Genomic DNA, 10,199 nt, shown 5'->3' with positions numbered 1-10,199 from the left:
AGTTAGATCCATGTCCAAGGAACCTATATCTAAAATTTCAAGTGTTTAGACCGAAAATTGTCGGAGGAGTTTGGTAGAGTTCTCAAAAGTCAAATCGTTGAACTTTGACCCCTTAACAGCAAAATTTCTGGCCGAAAACCAATCACATAGATTTTCCAAAATCTCAGTACCCTGTATATCAAATTTCGAGTCTATAGACTAAAAATTGTCAGAGTTATTGCGTAAAGAAATGTACACAGACAGACACTCAGACAGAAACACAGACACGTTCACTTTTCTAGATATACTAGCATTTCAGCCAGGCGTTGCCCGTGTATGTTGTGAAAAGAAAAGTGGTAGTAGGAAGGCAGGCTCGAACCCATACCGCGAAGGAGGAAAAGAGCTGGAAAAACACCTGACGGCTATGCTATTATGACCACCGCCAAACCGGAAGTGATATTTTTTAAAATTAAGGCTAGACAATCGAAAGGAGAGGATGACTTGAAAAATATCAGCGAAAAAAGTGCCCCCCCTGTAGAAAAGTGCCCGGTTGAAGGTGAAGATATTAATGTTTTTAGCCAATTTTTCGATATTTGTCATCTGGACGGTTGAACTTCAAAACGATACTGCTCTTGATAAAATCCATCGCCTATGTTGAAAGTTTTAGGCAGACATGCAAGCATACATACATATATTTATATATTGGTAACTAAAAATTTTCGACCTAAACCGATTAAAAATCTTGCCCTATCTCTGAATACCCCTTATGTAAAATTTCAAATATTTAGACCAGAAATTGTTTGAGAAATTTGGTAGAGACCGCAGAAGTCAATTTTTTTTTAATTTGGTCCCTATTATGACCCCTTAAAGTTTATTGTTTTGGGCTCAAATCAAGTTATTAAGCTAGATCCATGTCCAAGGAACCTATATCTAAAATTTCAAGGCTTTAGACCCAAAATTGTCGGAGGAGTCTGGTAGAGTTCTCAAAGGTCAAATCGTTGAACTTTGACCACTTAACAGCCAAATTTTTGGTCGAAAATTGATTACAAAGATTTTTTCAAATCTCAGTACCCTGTATATCAAATTTTTAGTCTGCAGACTAAAAATTGACAGAGTTATTGCATGGGGAAATGTACACAGACAAACACATGCACACACACTCACAGGCACTTTCACTTTTATAGATATACAAGTCTGGAAGCAAGGCGTTGCCCCGGAGTTCGGAAGTGTATGTTGAGTAAAAAAAAAAAAAGCGGTCAGTTTTTTTAACTTATGACCCCTTAACATTTATTATTTTGGGCTCAAATCAAGATATTAAGTAAGATCCCTGTCCAAGGAACCTATATCTAAAATTTCAAGTGTTTAGACTCCAAATTGCCGGAGGAAATTGGTACAGTTTTCAATGGCCAAATCGTTAAAATTTGACCCCTTAACAGCCAAATATATATATATATATATATAGTGTTATAATGGAATAAATCCAGAGGAAATCCGGGTATGAGAGCTCAATGTGGTAAACAGAGCAATAAGATAATTTCCGTGTTATAATTTTTATTTTTTATTTTTTATATATATATATATATATATATATATATATATATTATTTTTAAAACAGTTATATACGTTCAAATTAAAAAGGGCGACTTTCTAAGTAAATAAAAAAATGAGCTCCGAGGCGGCGCCAATATTAACCGTATGTATCGCTTGAAAAATAACAATATATATATATATATATATATATATATATATATATATATATATATATATATATGCATATATATATATATATATAGATAGATCTATTATATATAACTCTGTGAATTTTAAGTCTACAGATTCGAAATTTGCAATACAAGGTACTGAGATTTGGGAAATTTGTCATCGGTTTTCGGTCAGAAATTTCGCTGTTAAGGTGTCAAATTTCAACGATTTGACCTTTGAGAACCCTACCAAACTCCTCCGCCAATTTTGTGTATAAACACTTGAAATTTTAAATATAGGTTCCTTGAGCATGGATCTTATTTAATAACTTGATTTGAGTCTAAAACAAATGTTTAAAAAAAAATTGATCGCTTTTTTTTTTTTTTTGCTCAATATACAAATCCAAATACGCGGGCAAAGAAGGAACCTATATCTAAAATTTCAAGTGTGTCGACCCCAAATTGTCGGAGGGGTTTGCTAAAGTTCTCAAATGTCAAATCGTTGAACTTTGACCCTTTAACAGCCAAATTTCTGGCCGAAAACCGACCACATAGATTTTCCCAAATCTCACTACCTTGTATATCAAATTTCGAGTCTGTAGACTAAAAATTGACAGAGTTATTGCGTAGGGAAATGTACACAGACACACAGACACACAGACACCTTCACTTTAATAGATATAATGGATATAAACTTATATATATATACTAGCAGTTCAGCCTGGCGTTGCCCGGGTGTTTGGATGTGTATGTTGAGCAAAAAAAAAAAAAAGTAGTAGTAGGAAGGGAGGGTCGAACTCGTACCGCAAAGGAGGAAAAGAACGGAGTAAACCCTAACGTTTATGCTGTCACGATCACTGCTAAACCGAAAGCGACATTTTTTAAAAGTAAGGCGAGACAATCTAAAGGAGAGGATAACTTTAAAAAATATCGACGAAAGTAGTGACCCCCCCCCCCCAGTAGAAAAGTGCCTAGTTGAAAGGGAAGATATTAATGTTTTTAGCCAATTCTTCGATATTTGTCGTATGAAAGGTCGAACTTTAAAACGATATTGATCTTGGTAAAATCCGTCGCCTCTATTGAAAGTTTAAGGCAAACATGCAAGCAGACATACATACATACATTTATATATTGGTAACTAAAAATTTTCGACCCAAACTGATGAAAAAGCTTACCCTATCTCTTAATACCCCTTATGTAAAATTTCAAATATTTAGACAAGAAATGTTCTGAGTAATTTGGAAGAGACTGCAGAGGTCAATTTTTTAAAAACTTTGATTCCTATTATGATCCCTTAAAAGTTATTGTTTTGGGCTCAAATCAAGTTATTAAGTTAGATCCATTTCCAAGTAACCTATATATAAAATTTCAAGTGTGTAGAACCAAAATTGTCGGAGGAGTTTGGTAGAGTTCTTAAAGGTCAAATCGTTGAACTTTGACCCTTTAATCGCCAAATTTCTGGTCGAAAACCAATCACATAGATTTTCCCAAATCGTAGTACCCTGTACATCAAATTTCGAGTTTGTAGACTAAAAATTGACGGAGTTATTGCGTAAGGAAATGTACACAGACACACACACAGACACAGACACAGACGCGTTCACTTTTATAGATATATAGAAGATATATAAACACACACATATATTCTGTACATGGTGTACATGCATTACATTTCAGCAAAAGTGTATGTTTAATATAGAAGATAATGTATAATGTGCACGAGTGATGATACATTGATGCATTAGTTTTCATGAGATTAAGGGACGTTTAGTCTGGCTAGAACGAAAAGAGTTTGCATTTGAGAATACCAGGCTACTGTATCTATAAAGATAGATATATATTTGCATTGTATTTCACTTTGTCTATCAATTCCACTTGTTCCCGGAAACTACTGTGCTGACCTGACTGAAATGTTGTAAGAACCTTTGTTATGATAAGGTGCAGCAAACTAAGTAATATGGTATTCGTTTGCTGCACAGTTAGGGATTAATAGTGATTAGTCACCATATCACACTTTGGAAGTGTCCTCGGAAACTACTGTTACAATCTAGCTAAAATTTTGTATGAACCTTTGGCAAGGAGCAGCAAACTAAGTATAATGTTATTTGTTCGATTTATTCTTAGTCAAAGGTCAATAACTTTTGTGTATTTTTAACGGGCAAAAATGTGTCGTCCATAACATAATAATGTTGACTAACTCGTTCCCATTAGATTACCGAAGCGAATCCTGATTATAACCTCACAAGCTATTTTGGCCTGTCAAGCAGATTAACATGGCTGACTGGAGACTGAACACTCAAATGTTGAAACTCTTCACTAGGGAGGGTGACCTAATTAAATGGCTGGAAAAATTAAAGATGGTGGCAAGGTTGCAAAAAATTGAAGACATGGTCACCCTGCTGCCGCTATACTTAGAGGAGGAAGCCCTCACAATTTACCAGCAGATGCACGATGAAGATAAGGGAGACCTTGCCTCAGTGAAGCAAAAACTGAAATTGGCTGAGAGTCCATTTGAAGCACTCGGCAAGCTTGCAAGTTTGAGGTGAACTGGCGAGTCTGTTGACGTCTTTGCTGCGAAGATCAGGAGATTGGCAGGATTGGCTGGTTACGTTGGGAGGAGCCTGGAGATGACGGTAAAGCTATACCTAGTGAACGGCTTCCCAGAAGAAATCTCTGCGAACATGCAGAGAATCACTGAGATCAATACTATGGAAGTGGACGATCTCTTGGTCCACGCCAGAGTTCTAGTCAAGAATGTCAAGGGCCCAATCGTGGCTGCAGCTGTGAGTGGAAATATGTGCACGAGGCCCCACTTGAATAACGAGAGACAGGCGGTGAAGCAACAGAAGGGGAGATTTGCTATCAAGTGCTTCCGGTGCCAGGGTCCTCACATGGTCAAGGACTGCAAAGAGCTGAGACCAGGGGTCACCTGCTACCGATGTGGATGAGTGGGGCACATTAGCTGATATTGCAACGCTTCGTGGGACCAGGGAAACGAGTGAAGGGGAGCCATTGCACCAGTGGTTCCCCTTTCTATATGGAAATGGCACAAAACGAAACGTTGTCTCAGTTATCGGTAGTAGTCAATGGGAAGAGAGCCATGGCCCTTGTTGACAGAGGCTGCACCACAATGTTGGTAGCGAAGAATGCCGCTAGATCATGGAGTGGAGCCAGGAGTATTAAGAGCATGGTTGGCAGGGAGGTGAAATGCCTAGGAGAGATGACACCGGAAATACTGGTGCAAGGTGTGCCCATTGGACTCAGAGCCTAGTGTTGGATCGTCTGGTCGGTGATGTTGATGTGGTTTTAGGTGTAAGTGCAATCAACCTACTGGGGGTGGCGCTACTTTGAGAGGGGGCCAAGTAAGTTTTGGACGCCTCGGCACACTAGGGATGGCAGGAGTGGAAGGTGATAGAAACATCAGAACACAAAAACCGGAGGCTTGCTGCATCGAGGACGAGGATTTCCTGGCGAAGTTCGATGGTGAGAAGTGGAAGTTCCATGGTGAGAAATTGTTAATTGGGGAGAGGAAAATTATGTTCTCAACTTCTTTATTAACTCAGTTTTTGAAAAATAAAGAACTTAAGTGGAACATTCGAATATCTATGTATCTCATATAGACTTCAAGTGTTAGCCATAGGTTGTGGGCCCCTTGATTTCTGAGAACTTCGACTGAAGTAAAATAAAACGAAAAAAGGGAAAATTGAATGCGTACTAGACACCAACCTCGGGTGTCTTCGGTCTCTCTGTAGAGGGGTTTACAAGGGACTCTGGTATGAGGATACTTTCAATTTTTAATTTAAAGTAAACCCTGACCAAATATTCGAATTTAAATGAAAATGAAAAATAAAATTAAATCAACAAACTGGCAGGATGTCGCCCAGGATAAAAAGATCCCCTCAGCATGGCTAGGCACTGGGTCATATGAGGAAAATAACAGTGCACCTTCACCTGGTGATGCTTCCACAAGTGAAAACACTAAGCTGGAGACTCCACCAGACCAATAAAATTCTAGTCCTGGAATCCTGCAAGACCAAATAAGAATCACTAGAAAAAGATACTATAACCAAGTCAAATGGTCTCTTGAGGAGAAAAAAAAATATTGTCCACTGCTTCGCATACTCAAGGTATGAGAAATAGGGGAGGAAAAAAATGCAGTATTCAAACAAGAGCAAATATCCCAGCTAAAAAATGATGTCCATGAAATGGCTAAAAATAATATTTTCCCAATCAGCAATCCCCTCCCTATACCCAAGATCTGCCAAACCAAACAAGAAGACACTACAACACATTCTCACCTGACACAGCTCTCTGAGACAATGCCAACAAGTCCAAATCTTAGATGTCTGCCAAAAACAAACCAGAAATATACCCGATGTGTCACTCTATCAAATAATGCAACATCTCGCCAGGAATCACTCCCAACAGACCCAACACAATTTAAACATGGGCAGACATGCCAACAGTATGTCCCACTTGAACATGTGACATTGGACGTGGACTAGTTGGAACTAGAGGAAGAACTGGCAAACAGGATAGAAATAGCATGAGGTCTGGCTGTTGAAGATCAGCCCAGACTGGTAAAAATTAATATGAACAAAGCCTTCAATGTGCTTCTTTCAAAAGTCAATGATGCCCTCGAAAGAATCACTCCAACTAATGCACCACTGAGTGAAATAAATCATACAACATACGGGGCAGCATGGTTTATTCAGTTAAAACTCTTACCCCAACCCCAAGAGAGTGAAAGAGGAAACATGAAGGCTAGACCATATAACTCAGTCTGGAAACAAAAACTCCAGAAGAAAATAGATAGACTCCGAAAGGAAACTGCCCAGATATCTGCATTCCTATCCTGTGAACTCTTTGTAAACAGAACTTTGTTTGGGGCTGAACAATATGCACACTGATATAACACCATTCCTTCAAAAACACATGGCCAGATGGTGCACATCAATTACACTACAGCACACGGAAGGAAGGATACAGACCCCAAACATAAAGATCAAGTGAGGAATATGCCAGGGGACAGCTTCTAACTGCTCCTTTTCTGCCTCACAATGGATCCACTAAGTAAGCTACTTAAACGATCCAATGCTGGATACAATCTCACCATGGGCAGAAAGAAGGAGGAAGATAAAAGAGTAAACCATCTACTCTTTATTGACAATGGCTCTATAGAAGACCTTGAAGAAGATGCTGTCTATAAATACCTGGGAGTGAATGAGATTGACACACTTGAAAATGGAAAGGTGAGAGAAAAAGTGCAGGGAGAATACTTCAAGTGACTTTAAAAAATCCTATCATCAGAACTATCACCAAAAAACAAAATTACTGCCATGAATCAATTGGCAATACCCGTTGTCTCTTATGGATTTGTCATAGTCAATTTGCCACAAAACTGCATCAATAGCCTTGCTGTAAAAACTCGGAAAATGCTGGCCCTTCATAAAGTCATTTGCAAACATCAGTGCATGGACAGGCTGCACTTACCACAGAGAGAAGGTGGTTTAGGCTTCACGGAAATAAACCACGCATACCAAGCTTCAATGGTAAGAATAGGCCAATATATCTGAAACAAAAATGTAGTAGGCAAAAAAAAAAAAAAAAAATAAATGTTCTGTCAGCAACAGTACAACTTCAAAATAGTCAATATCACCCACCTCCAGAAGAGAGGGAATTCCTGTCCGTGATAACCGTGGTAAAAGAAGACACACTCCAATCGCCAGAAACACCCACACACACAGTTTGCAGGACACTGCCGACTCGTCTCTAGCCTCCTGCTTTTATAGTGGCCGGGAATTATCCATTTGCATAATCACATGAGACAGAAACGTGATTTTCCGAGAGTTGCATGGGGTAAATGCTAATAAAAACCCCCGGACGCCATCTTGGAATTCTCTTTTTCCCCCCAACTGGTGACACAACAGACGTACCCGAGGTAAGCTCTTTTTCCCCTCATTTTAGTTATTGCTACTTCTGCTACACTCCCCCCTGATCTCATGATCACAAATGGGGCAGGGGGGCAGTCGTCTCTGTCTGGTACTTCTCCGAAGAACCGGAGGCAGCACTTCCTCCCTGCCATCCTCCTCATCGCCATTATTGCCACCAGTCTGCTCCATAGGCGGTGTTTCACAATCAGGGCAGGGGGGCAGTATTCGTTTCTGTCGGGTACTCCTTCGTAGAGGCAAGACGGGTGGTCCTTCCTCCGCTTCTTCAGTATGTACATTATATGGCTTAAAATCCTCTTCGTCGTCCTGCATCATACTCTCTGTCTTTTCAGAAGACATCATACTGTCTGAGTCTCCCTCTTCCTCTGATGTAACAACATAATGGCGAGGGCGCAAATCCTTCACGTGACGAGGCACACCGTCCACCAAAATCGACTGATGGCTGATCACCTTGGTCACCTCACCCTTGCCGAACCTCGTGGTACATCGATTTTGCGGTCTTCTGACCCATACGCGATCTCCAACCTGGTAAAAGCTGTTCTTGGGACCTGGGGACGCAGTTGCGAGATTGGTCTCCTTTACTCGAACTTCGTATTGATAAATCCTGTTGGCAGGCGCAGTGGAGGGAGATGTGTCGTCTCTTGGTGTGATGTTATACCAGTAGACAGCCTCCTGTATGGGACAACACATTCTAGCCGCTATTCGTTTCACTGTACGATGACATCGCTTTGCTATGCCATTCCCGGCTGGAGCGTATGCACAACGGAATTGCAAGTGAACTCCCCATTTACATGCAAATGCTTGGAACATATTGCTGCAGAAAGCTGTGTCATTGTCTAAAAGGAGTTCATGCGGCGCGCCACGCTCGAGGAACACTGCCTCCAACTGATGAATCACGCTTGCCGAGTCCTGCCTTGCCAATTTCCTCCAAATGGAGAAACGCGATGGACCACAGTCTGTTAAAGTTAAAAAATGGAAGGTGCCATAATGCGTGATATCCATTCCAATTCTCTGCCAATTCTCGTTAACTTCCAGCTTTCCCTTTTCCCACCTGACTGGCGCTGGGTCAATGGACTGACATTCCTCGCATTTCTGTATGACCGTTCTGACAGTTGCTTTTGTCGTGGTTGGACATCTTCTCCTGACAAAGTAGGTAGTGCGTCGCACCCCCGGATGTCCACTATCTTTGTGAATAGCCATGATTTGACTCTCATCCAGCTCGTCTGTGTGGACCGCGCCTATCACTGGGTCAAGACCGTTTTTCTTTTTCATTGCCTCAAACCACCGCTGTGGCACTCGTGTCATCAGTAAATGCCTCCTTTAATCGAGCCTCAATCTGGTCTATTTTCTTTTGATCGTCCTCCTCCATTTCCATGTAGAGGGCCAGCGCATCGCCTTCCAGGTATAAAGGTAGCAGACTCGCTACGTCATCCACCTGCTGAAGTTGTGCGACAAGTCTCACTTTTTTCAGCCACGCTACAACGTCTCCCTCGCCAGAGAACGGCTTGATAATATCATTGCTTATCCGCACCTTTGCCATATTCGGGCCGAAATAGCTTGAAACAAAAATGTAGTAGGCAAAAAAAAATAAATAAATAAATGTTCTGTCAGCAACAGTACAACTTCAAAATAGTCAATATCGCCCACCTCCAGAAGAGAGGGAATTCCTGTCCGTGATAACCGTGGTAAAAGAAGACACACTCCAATCGCCAGAAACACCCACACACACAGTTTGCAGGACACTGCCGACTCGTCTCTAGCCTCCTGCTTTTATAGTGGCCGGGAATTATCCATTTGCATAATCACATGAGACAGAAACGTGATTTTCCGAGAGTTGCATGGGGTAAATGCTAATAAAAACCCCCGGACGCCATCTTGGAATTCTCTTTTTCCCCCCAACTGGTGACACAACAGACGTACCCGAGGTAAGCTCTTTTTCCCCTCATTTTAGTTATTGCTACTTCTGCTACAATATCAAATGTTCCTCTGACCCAAAAATAAAAATGGTGAATGAACATCACACCAAATGTTTGCCTCAGCAGACGTCAACTACAAAGCTTGGTGAAAATTTCAGTGGTAACACACTGGACAACACAATAGAAGAATATGACAACCCAGCAACCCTAATCGCCCTAAAAAAGAGAGAGGAGTATGCAAAAAGAAAACTGAAGACAAGACTAGAAGGATGGCAACAACATAAGAGAGCAGGCAGGTTCATAGAAGAACTGAACCAGAACTACATTGACAAGGAAGCTTCACTACAATGGCTTAAAAGTGACAAATTTCCATTTGATGAATAACGATTAATTATAGCTGCACAAGACCAACGCTTACTCACAAATGGATTTAAGAAAATGGCTGGTCAACAAAAAACCGATCAATGCAGGTTCTCTCACTCGGCTGACATTAGGTGGCTTGGGCTTTCATTACACTGCCCACCACAACAAAGTATGTAGATACTTACATTGGAAGATCTGTAGAAAGATGCAACTAGATAGGTCATCGAACATCTGGGAACATGAACCACCACCGATAACATCAAATGGAAAAGTGACAGTTCTACGACAAA

This window comes from Euprymna scolopes, chromosome 1 (genome assembly GCF_053919585.1).
Source record: "Euprymna scolopes isolate OS-2025 chromosome 1, ASM5391958v1, whole genome shotgun sequence".
In the NCBI taxonomy this organism is placed as follows: Eukaryota; Metazoa; Mollusca; class Cephalopoda; order Sepiida; family Sepiolidae; genus Euprymna; species Euprymna scolopes.
Note: the sequence above shows the minus strand (reverse complement) of the source record.